The following is a 12,150-nucleotide window of genomic DNA, read 5'->3' as shown; positions in this document are numbered from 1 at the left end:
ATGTGATGTGGACAGTATTTCAAGTAACCTTTGTACCTCTCCCATGCTTGTGGTAGTGATTCAGAGTCTTTCTGAGTAAAGTTAGCAACTTTCCCTCTTAACTTCTTTGATTTCCTAGATGAAAAGAAATTGACAATGAAATAGAAACTGCTTGATAAGATCTGCCAAGAAGTAATAGACTCGAAAAAATCATTCAGCAACCATACCCTTGCTTCACCAATCAACGAGAACGGAAATAATGACAACTTGACATAGTCGTCGGAAACATTCTGATAGTGAAAAATTTTGCTCAGTTCTACGGACATCATCAAGTGCTTATGCAGGTCTTTATGAGGCTTAACCATATACTGGCATGTGTTCTGCATAAGCCGCACTGTTCTTTCTTTAAGTTAAAAATTTCTCGTGGTTTTAGGCTTGACAATAGTCTTTGCAGCATTCGCTAGGTTGGGCCTAGCGAAATTCAACACAGGAACTGGGTCTTGTTGTGCCATCACAAAAAATCTTTCAATTTCTCTGTCCTTGACTTCGTTATTGTCAATTAAATCGAGGGCATGCTCGTCGTTCACCAGCTTTTTCTGATTGTGCAAAGTTCTTTCAGTTTCTGGGTCAAAGATATCGAATGTTTTTTCTTGACTTCGAGTGTTTGGCATAAACGAGAGAAATTACATGAGAAGCACAAGTAGACCAAAGAAAATGAGTAAAAACATGAATAGAGAATTAAAATTCAAACTAGAAAACAGTAAATTTTTCATAGTCCCCGGCAACGAGGCTAAAAACTTGTTGCTCCCAATCACACATAATCAAGTATACGTGGTCATACAAGTAATACAGGATTAAAGTCTAGATATCGTACCCACAGAGACTTATACTATCTACTATTTAACTAACTCAAATTCAGTTATAACTATTCAACAGAATGACGATTGAAGAATTTGTTGTAACTAAATTATTAATCAAAATAAAATAATACAATGAATGTCTTATACTAATAAGAACTGGGACGAAAACTTTAAGGTTTATCAGATGAGAAGGAGTTCCAGGGTTATGGCTTTCGATAATCCAGTTAAGTCTTTTGACCGTTCTGCATATTTTATTTCCTGGGTTGTTGACGGGTTAATATTTACTTTATGAGTATCTATAGTATTGCTCACAAGTATATTCAAGCTAATCTAACGTCTATATCTCTATGATATTCATAAAATAACATGAACGCATTTATATCTCCGTAACCAACTAAGCGATGCTAAGGGGGATATCTTTATCCTCAATAATGAAACGATTATCCAAAGGGATATCGAACAAGCTCTATTTATTCTTAGTACGCATGCAAATTCCTTTCTCAAGTTCAATTGACATACCATAGATAGTGCTTAACTATTGGCTAGATAATCAAAAAATTAAATATAAGAATAAATAAGCAACCAAAATATGGAAATTCCATAGAAAATATTATCGTCAAACCAACTATCACATCTTTGCCACAACCCTAGAATTAGAGAGTTTAGCTACTTATTAATCGAGAAGAGATGCTAGAATTCATGAGTAACAAAGGGTTTTGTGATGAAAAATAAGAGGAAAAGAGAATAAACCCAAGAATAGTGGCTTACAATGCTCAAAATATGTCCCAGCCGTCATTCATACGATAAAAACTTATATTTATAGTCTAGGATTAAGTCTGGAATAATTAGACCAAATTCCGAGCGAAATAGGAAAACTGCATCGACGTGCACCACCTATGCTTTCCAAAAGGTGGCGCGGAAGGGTAAATTTTTTTCAGAGGCAGGAGCTCGCTATAGGCCTTGCTAAGTGAGGTGTAGTGTCGCAAGGAGAAAAAAATCCAGAAAATTGATAAAGTATGTTTAGGTCGGGTGAGCTCGCTGAGTGAAGATCAAAGCGAGGCATGCCGTCGCTGTAGAGCTCATTCAGCAAGGCCCATAGTGAGGTCACCTCTCGCTTTGGAGCTCGCTCTGCGATCCAGGCCGTCCCGAATGTCCCGTCTTACAAATTCAACCCTTAACACAAAATTTCATTTATTAGACATTCCAACTTCATAGAAAACCCTTGAAGGATGATTTTTCCATCATCTTTACAATTCTTAGTCAATCCTAGCGCTAAACACATGATTCTTAACATGATTCTCAAACAAAAACATAGGATTTCCAAGGTAATCCTTCTCAAGTGATTCAAGCTAAGATTTTGGGTGTTCTTCATCAGAGAAGCAAACTAGGTCATTGGATTGAAATGTTGATAGGTATGTAGGGATTCTATCTATTTGAGAGAATACCCTTGTTCTTCCCCACGCCATGTTCATTCAAGTTTCTTCGAATTTCTGATCCTTATGCCTATTATGCCCTAGTTTCATGAAAAACATAAATGTTCTTATTGTTTTAATAACGAACTTCGTATTTTGTGCATGTATATCCTTCTGAGCATCATGAACTCATTACATAATCCATGAATACTCATACCTTTATTTCAATGAGTTTTCAAGCATGTAATTTCAAGCATGTAACACGAAAAGGTATATGAACAACTTTTGCTATATTCCATGAATCCTTGATGAACCTCATGTATTATGAAAACTATATTATGTATACATGTTATAAACTATACATTGAATTATATTTTGAAAATCATGGGCTCAGATGCCACCTATTATTCATGTTCATGGTCTGGGAGTAGTACACGAGAAGACTCATACGCCTGAAACTATGTATGCCAGTGTAGGATAAGGATCGCTCCATCCAGTTAGGATGATTCCTTCATGTTACCCATTGCGGAATATTTTACTAATCAATTCATGTCATGTTCTTGTCTCATACCCTGAAAAGGTATGAGATGGCTCAACTAGTCGTGTCAGAGGCTAGACGCCACGTACTCATGTGGTGGATTACATGCCGATTTTACTAATGCTCTCCCACACATATATATACTTAAAAATGTTTTACTCATGTAACAACATAATCATTCCAGATCATGATCATGTCCAGGTTTTAGTTACAGTTTATAATTTACAGCTTCAATTACAACTTATAGCTTACAGCTTCAGTTACAACTTACTGTTTACAACTTTAGTTACATTTTATTGTTTTGGTTTCGTAATACTTCACATATGCATGTTATTGATTTGGGTTGCCCATTCCAAAGCAGCCCACTTACAGTTCTTTCTTTTAGTTGTTGTACATACAAGTACAATTCCAGTATACTTATGTCTATTGCATGAGGCTTGAATTACATGATGCAGGTACTAATTTTCAAGATGATGGACCTTCTCATTAGAAGATCATCATATCAGCTAGTTGGTGAGCCCCACTGTAACGACGCATTTGGTCGTTATTTTACTTTTGACCCATTTTTCCCTGTTGACCCTTCCTAGAGCCATGCTATTAAGATTTTGACCTGCGGGGATGGGCGACATGATTCCCGAGGTAATCGGGCAAATTGTATGAAGACTTATGAGAATTAGAACCTTAAGGTGAAAAACTGTTAACCGATAGTTGATTTTAAGGTAAACGGACCTTTTTCAAAAATATGTCAATTTTGTGAGGTCTGGAGGGTCGATTATGACTTGGTGGGATGTTTCCTTCAGTTCTCGAGGCACACAGGAGAGTTTTGGGCTATTGGTTGGAGAGTTGGTTTTTGTCCATTGGGGGATGACTCGGTCAAATAGACCTCCGATAGGAATTTTGAGACCACGAGTTAGTTCATAGTGTGTATTTATGTAGTTCATAGTGCGTTTTTATGTATGTGTGCATGCCTGTTTTGTATGTGGGAGGTCTAGGGATTTAGGGAAATCTTGGTGAAAAATGAGAATTTCACTAGTTACTGGTGTCTCGCCCTAGCAGACCCGCCTCAGCGAGGCTTGGTCCGCAAGCGCGGGAACTCTGTGATTCTACTAAAATCCACCCCAGCGGAGGGTGTTCCGATGAGGCAATTGTGCGGCAGCGGAACGACTTCCGCTGGAGCGGAAGACGCTGTTCTAGAATCATTAAATGCCTAAACTAAACCCTTCATTTCCCATTCCCAAAATTAATTCTCCAAAGTGACTCAAGGGCGATTTGATGTGTTTTTTGAGTGAATTCATCTTGGGGTAAGTCTCTTTCAACTTTTTATCCATTACTTACTTTCCTAATCTTGAAATCTATGGTGAAAGTCTAGAAAGCTAGTTGGAAAAGATGAGTTTCAACCTTACTTTTATTATTTGAATTACAAGCTTTGAATGTGAGGTTAATTGATGGATTTGACTAATCTAAGCATGGAATTTCATTATTTAATAACGAATAGGCTTCAATCTTCAATTTGAGTTGAGAAACTGAATATGGAAAAGCTAGGGTTTATGCCTCATTTGGGATTTATGCCTTGAATGATGAAATTAATCAATGATTGAGCTAAATTAGCAATTGGAGAGTAGAAATGAACTTCTAGAATGTTGCGTTACCAAATCTATCTTTTGAAATACCCATTTTACCCTTGTGGGTTCGATTTTCCTCTTTTCCTTTGTTGATTTTGATTCGAACGAATGTATAGAAATATGGGTACCGTTGTTTCCCATTTCTAACTTAGATTTTGGTAATGGCTAGACTTTGAGTATTCGGAGGCTCTTCTGAAGGGCAAGGCTCATATTTGACGATTCGTGGCACCAACTCGACAATGGTAGGTTACGGCTTACCTTCTTGGTTAGACTCCAGTTAGCGAAGCATAAGTAGAGTTAGTTATTGATGGAAAAAGCAAGTTAAGCCTTCGGGTATGAACTTGGGATGGATATTCTTAGGCTGGTATTGTTGTTGACTTTGTGGGCTTGTTGCCTCGTTTGTGTGATTTGGCTTGTCATTATGTGTGTGGTGTTGAACTTGTTGCTAAATTGTCATGTTGTGGTTGTGATACATTTGTCTCTCACTTATATTGATATTATCATTAATAAAGGAAAGAACTTGATTCGGTATTAATATTCTGATATGTGCTCATGTAGAGGCACGATTGTGATTTGATATGATTACATTGAGATTGATATTATGCATTGCATTCATAGTCATTTTGCATAATACATTGATATGAAATGTGATTGGTATTGATGATGATAAGTGTAAGGGAATATCTGAGATTATGAACATATTTGATATAGTAGCCATCTTCGGGCTCTCGTATGATCGGCTACGAAGCCACCTTGGGTCGTGTGCAGAGGGTCGGTGTGGGAAGTCATCTTTGTGCTGTGTATGGAGTGAATAGTACATGGACTTTGCGGGTCCCCCATGCGCGCTTAATATCAAGACGGGAGGTTATCCGTCCGCAAGATACGTGTACGGATACGTACAAGCCGTGCTGCGCATTTCATCGTATCGCGTATGTACTCCTTACTTCATTCATATATTGCTTTCTGCCTTGGTATTCCTATCATGTGTGTTATTTGTTTTTGGACTGTGTAGTGATTGTACTTGACTGCTCGCATGCCTATCTTTCAATTTCTTTCTTTTATACATGTTATCTAACTGTTGTCGAACTATGATATCTACTGGTACATGGTGTATGTACTAATACTACCTTGCTATACTCTTTTTTTAAGTACAAAATTCGTAGTAGGCTCCACTTCTACACCTCGAGAGTGATCCCGAGGCTAGGCTTTCGAGTGTCCAGGGTGAGCATCTGATAGATCCGCTGCCCGGAGACTCCTCTATCCCTTGGTCTTTATTTTCCCATTCTGAGATAGATGTTTAGTTTCAAACTTGTATTTTCTAGACATATGTACTTAGTCACTCTTATACTATTTAGACCAGATTCGAGGGTTTTATGTTTATGATTCGTGATTGCTATTTCTTCTTATTTTATTTTTGGAAGTTGAGTAAGGGGCTGGTTTGCCTACCAGGTGAGAATGGGTAGGTACTCGTGCGATCTGTGATTTGAGTCGTGACAAGTTGGTACCAGAGCTCTAGGTTACCCGGTCTATAAGTACAAGAGCATGTCTAGTAGATTCTTGCGGATCGCATTTACGAGCCCATACTTATCCGCGAGAGAATATGGACATTGAGGAAACTTCGAATTCTTTCATTCTTTTGTGCTACTTTATTCAAATTGGTAAGTAGAATATTCGAATTGGTATCTGATTCACTCCTATTCTCTTACAAATGATGAGGATGCATGCTACCATTGCTAGGGATGAGGTGCTTGAGCTTGTAGTCGGGGTTGGAGCATGGGGACTGTCACGACCCAACCCGAGGGCCATGACGGGCCCGGAGCTAGCCTACCGAGCACTACCTAGCATGGTTCTTCCAATCTTATCTCGGTGGACCACATATCTAACTCACTATAATCATAACCTGTACGGACGTGAATTGTTACACCTTGGAAATTTTGGATTTGTTGCCTTGTGGATAGGCTAATGTGAGCTTAAGCCGATTATGAAATCCTTACGAGATTAAAGGAAGTATTAGATATCTTAACGTGCGCACCATAAGATTTTGAAGTCATACAAATGTGTGAAATTTAGTTTGTTGAAGGAAGTGAAATGTAAGTCGTGTTCGGAAAGGTTTTCGCTATAATTGAGCTAATATCCATTTGGTGATGTCTTGTGTCACGACCCAGCCCCGTGGGCCGTGACTGATGCCCTAATTAGGCACCCAAACAAAGCTTACGAACCGCATCATCATATTAAGGCTTAATCGCATTTAATAAATATTGTTCATATCGCAAACCGATAGCGTACATCGTGTGTACCGAAACGAATGTTATCCTAAGCGATCGCCCGTGCGTAATCATCACATCAAAAGCGGCCGGCGGAACGCACATCGCCCGTATATACACACATATACAAATATATGGGCCATATTGGCCATAGTCACATACGGGCCGCATAAGGATGCAAATCATAATCACACACTTACGTACATGACCCATGACCCACAACTATGACTACAGCCTCTACGTACATACGTAAATGCACGTAAAATATATGATCGGGACAGTGGCCCCGCCGTACCCGAATAGTAGCAAATGTACGTAGTATGCATAACAAAAGACATATACCAAATATGGGCCCTTGATCAAGGTGACCCAGAATAAAGGGCATTAGGAGCCTTAAACGGAGGATCGCCCAACCGAGCGTCCGTACTCCGCGGGCATGAAACGCCACTTGTTAGTGGGGGGACAAAGATAAGAGCATCGAAAGATGTAAAAGGTATGCAACATCCAAACCATGACTGAGTCGAACATACGGAAACAAATGCGTATAGCAGATCGAACCTGTGCGGAAAACCAATGTAAAAATGCAAGTAAACAAAAATCATGCATAGGGCTCAGGAACGTGGTCACCCCCGACGCTGGTGCCACAACACATCATACTCCAGAAGTTTTCAAATCTCCGTACATCTCCGAACACATCATACATATCATATCATCAGAGCATATCAGATGCCATATCACATCATAACACCATAAACGGTAACCGGCCCTATGGCGAGGTCTCGGAAACCGTAACACATCATACTGCCGAATATGTCATAATGCGCACGATCACAAAACCGGCCCGGGTACCGGTGAACGAAATCATAATCATTGGCACGAACAGAGTAGTGCAGAAACCGTATGCATATTAAAAGTAAATTCCAGGACTCGACACATAATTTCATATACATATACATTAGTATCAGAAGGCTCATGAGTATCGAGTTAATCGGAATTAATTTACAAAAAATCGCGGACTTTTAAGTTATCAATTTTTCAAAAAATACATCGTAGGTTACTCTCGGGAAATTTAGTATCATTCATAATGAAGAACGTTCAAATAACATTATAGGGCATTTCAAACGGACCTTGGAGTCATAGGCAAACGTTTCCTTTTCATATCATACGAAAATGAGACAAACAAACCAAATAAGGGAATCCTCGGGACTTGCGGGCCCGCCTCCGTCAAGTCGAGTCGGCGGACATGAATTACAAACATTAGGATCCATAAAGTCATCTATGAAAGTTTTGAGCGATTTGGATACATTCGCAGAAGTTATGGAGGTTTAAGCATTCTTTCAACCGAATGTAAAGATTATAGTTCAAATGCGCTGAATGAATAGTACTCAAAACCAAACTCGGATTTCCAAGAGCAGAATTATCCCCGAGGTTCCGATCTTAACCTAGTATGACTAGGACATGCCAAATGGAGAAAAGGTAGGCTTTACATACCTTACACGCGCCTTATGCTCGCTTAAACTCAAATCCCGTTTGCTCCAAAATCTACAAATGGTCAAGATTACCAAATGTAAGTGATATGCCTTTGGGAGTTTATTCTTAGCCTTTATTTGCCTACAAAAATTGGGCAATCTCCCCTATACCCAACATCCCCGAGAATTAAACTCGGCCAAAATAGCAACAACCCTACCAACAGCAATCTCAACAACATCAACAATCGGCTAGATATGCATTCTAACGTAAATAGTCTTCTTTTCCAAATAATGCTACAACTCCCAATCTAACTTTGCACTTTCAAATCACTATCAACCTTTCCATATTCACACACTAACTTAAGATCATTCAAACATAGGCCAAGAACATTCCAAGCAATCTATACAATATTCAACAATTCCATAATATCATAAAATCATACTAAAATGACATAACCTTCTACAACTAATTTCAAAGCCAACTTAAACCATTTAACCTCCATTTACGTTATAAGGATCACAACAACACAACTAACATATTAAACAAAATTAATTTATTTTCATTTCTATCTCCACCCCACACGGCCATAATCCCCACTTCCAACTTCAACCAAATTCATTCAACTTTCATTTCCAATATAAAGTCCACCACAACTACAACTAGAATACAACATAAAATTCAACTCACCTCATTTATACAACATTATACACACACGGCCACATACACTTTTCACACACACATGCACGCCATGCAACCACACACCACAATTCCATAATTCTCATTCCATTCCAATCATTATAACATATAAATTCATTTCATAACACAAAAGCATAGAAATCTTACCTTTTTCTCCAAATTTCAACTCGCCGCAAACGTAGTTTTCTTGCTTAACCAATTATACCACGTCGAAGAGCATCTTGCACTTGTCAAGAATTCAAGAAGGATGAGATTTTTGGATAAAAACTAAAGGACTTGGAATTTATCTCTTTCTCTCTTTCTTGTTCGGCCGAATGGCCTCTCTAGGGTGTTCTTCAATTTTTTATTTTTTATTTTGCTTCATGAATTTTCTTGAACCTTAGCACCCTTTTTATATTAATTAGTCATGTGACTAATCACATGACTAATTGTTTGGGCTTGGCCAACACCATGGCCGGCCACCCTCACAACATTGGGCCTCATTTCCTTTTAATTTTTGTTGAGCCCAATTAGCTTCAAATCTTGTTTTGTAATTCCCGAAACTAATTTCCGAAATTTCAATTTTGCCCTTGGCCTTCTCCAATGTCTTTGAACCAATATTTTTCCATAAGTAACAACATACCCACCAAATGAAATCAAAATATGTCCTTCTTCTTACAAATCACAATTATGTCCAAATTTCCCGAATGTGCAAAACACGGGATATAACATCCTCCCCCCCTTTAGAACATTCGTCCTCGAATGTTGAATCTACCGCATAGGAACCACGCGATAAGTCGGGGAGGTCCTCTTGCCAACTACGTACTCGTATTTGATCAGAGCACTTGTAAGGGCATTCGTTTCCTAACTCCTTTTATCCTTGTCCGATGTTACCATATTAGGGTGGTTCAGAATCCTTATTAGTCTAGCGGCTCGTACAATCTTAAATAAGATATATGGCGAACAGAATCTTCATCAGAATCAGAGGATCAGAAATGTGTCAGACGGAGTCACATTCGGAATCGAAGTGCAAGTACGAAGAGATGAGTCATACTCCGACGTTATATCAAGCAAATTCATAATCGAGCCCGACGTACGGAAGTATATCGATTACGGGCCCATTCGAGTCGACGTACAGAGGTATATCAGACAGAAACGTAATCATATTCGAAAGTACAGAGGCATAATAGACAGAGCCTCATCAAATTTAGGAGCGCAAAAGTATGACATACCGAATCATGATCAGAGTCAGACCACTTTCACTAATGTTTCCGTGACTTACGAAAATTCCCCTGTCAACGTTTCATTACTCACTCTAATCTTTGTACCTTGAATCATTTCATCAAAGCATCCAATCGGCTATAGCAAATAAGTCCGTATCCTTACTTTAACTTCCGTTTACCTTGTACAATAGCCTTTAGGCCCCCTTTCTTACTTTCTTTACACCTATGCACATAACCTTTTCTTCTTATCGTCGTCTTATCATAATGACGATTTACGTTGCAAAAGATATCTATTCGCGAGGTTTTCGAATTCTCATTTAAATCCTTCTCCCAATTCCTCCCTACACAATTTGCTTGTCATCACAAAATAATTTATAGACTGGGGACATCGAGTAAAATCTTACTTAACCATATCCTTATCTTAAGATAAGGCGTTTCCCTCTCTCAACCTTCCACCTTCTTTCGCGTTTAATTTGCCACGCTCCATTTAGCCTACCTCAACCATATTTTCGTAGCTAGTCCTATCTCACATATCATCTCAATGTACCTTACATCTTACCCCAATTCATTTACAATACCATAGATATGCGTCTTTCATTTATCACCTTAGCACACTTCCCGGGGGGGTCACCCATCTCAGAATTACTCTGGCCCCAGCACGCTTAACCTCGAAACTTTCAGGCATTTTAGTGTCTTAATGCTAGGATAGTCACGTCCACTCCCCCACACGACCTTTGTCACATAATTTTAGGGCAAATCGGGGTCTTAGCAAATTTTCGTACAACCGGTTTCGTAGCGCGGGTCCCGCCCCAATCTAAACCATACAATTACCATCGCCTTCGAATCTTCAATATTCACTTTCGTCTAGGGTTTCTAGATTTATACTGGGGACGGGGACCCCTCAGTTGCCCTTGCTTTTAACCGCTGGGTCTTTAATCCTCTTAAATTTTCCGTTACCGTCATTGAATAATATTCTACAGAAATCACACACATAGGAAATTTTAGGAAACTCATATACTTATAAATGATCAATCTCGGGTCTGACCTGGGGAGCTGCCGTGAGAAGTATGTCCATCATCATCCATCAATCGTCCGCCCCCCACCTATCTCGGCTCCGCTATTACCCGCATACGAATCGGAGGAGTATAGATAACTGTGCGATTCCGGTTCACGCGATGACCAGGACAAGGGACAGGAGTAGTCCGTAGCACTACCCGAGGTGGCCTGTCTGACATGGTGCTCCATCACAGGAGCAGCTGGCATATCCCCGGAAGTCTCCTCCTCCGTTGTCCCAGAAGAATGCTCCGATGGGTCTGTGTCATAACTATCCTCCTCCGTGGAGGTAAGAAACTCTGGAGGAGTCATCGCCGGATCCTCCGAGGGATCTGTATCATAGCCACCCTCCGTGGAATCCTCTTCTCTAGGGGTCAGAAACTCTGGAGGAGTTGTAGCTGGGTCCTCCGACGGACCGTATCATAAGCTGTCCTCCGTGGGATCCTCCGAAGGGTCTGTCTCAATCGAGTAGCTGGGGCTCTGCTTACTCGATCCTGGTGATATCCTAGGGGCCTTCTTAGCACCCCCATCCCCATCGTCGGAAGCCGTCCTCTTCATTCTTTGTCAATCTACAATCACCTGCAGAAAGAGGATCAGAAACAATCTTCCAAAATACCGACGCTGACGTTGCTCTTTTTGGAGACTCGTTGTAGACACGACAATTCGTTGGGAGGAACCATCCAACAATACGGCTCTATCGCACGATCTAAGATCCGAAGAAAGGGTAACATCCTAAATGTCCTGTAGCCTCTGTTTATAGATGTGGTGCACAACACACCGATAAACAAGACTACTAGACACGCTTTGTAGACATTCCGAGGATAAACCGCTGCGATACCACTTTTGTCACGACCCGGCCCGTGGGCCGTGATCGGTGCCTACTTAGGCACCCAAACAAAGCTTACGAACCGATCATCATATTAAGGCTTAATCGATTTAATAAATATTGTTCATATCGCAAACCGATGAGCGTACATCGTACAGTGCGAAACGAATGCTATCCTAAGCGATCGCCCGTGCAGAATCATCACATCAAAAGCGGAGCTGGCGGAAT

The 12,150-nt window shown here is 40.0% G+C and overlaps 1 non-coding gene across 1 annotated transcript; it reads left to right on the top strand.

Annotated features, from left to right (window-relative positions):
- Positions 1 to 104, top strand: LOC132055012 (small nucleolar RNA R71). Its single transcript, XR_009414478.1, has one exon. It is a non-coding gene; the product is annotated as a small nucleolar RNA R71 (small nucleolar RNA).
- Positions 105 to 12,150: the final 12,046 nt, after the last annotated feature.

The sequence above is a fragment of the Lycium ferocissimum genome, chromosome 4 (assembly GCF_029784015.1).
Source record: "Lycium ferocissimum isolate CSIRO_LF1 chromosome 4, AGI_CSIRO_Lferr_CH_V1, whole genome shotgun sequence".
NCBI lineage: Eukaryota > Viridiplantae > Streptophyta > Magnoliopsida > Solanales > Solanaceae > Lycium > Lycium ferocissimum.
This window is presented reverse-complemented; position numbering and strand designations above follow the sequence as displayed.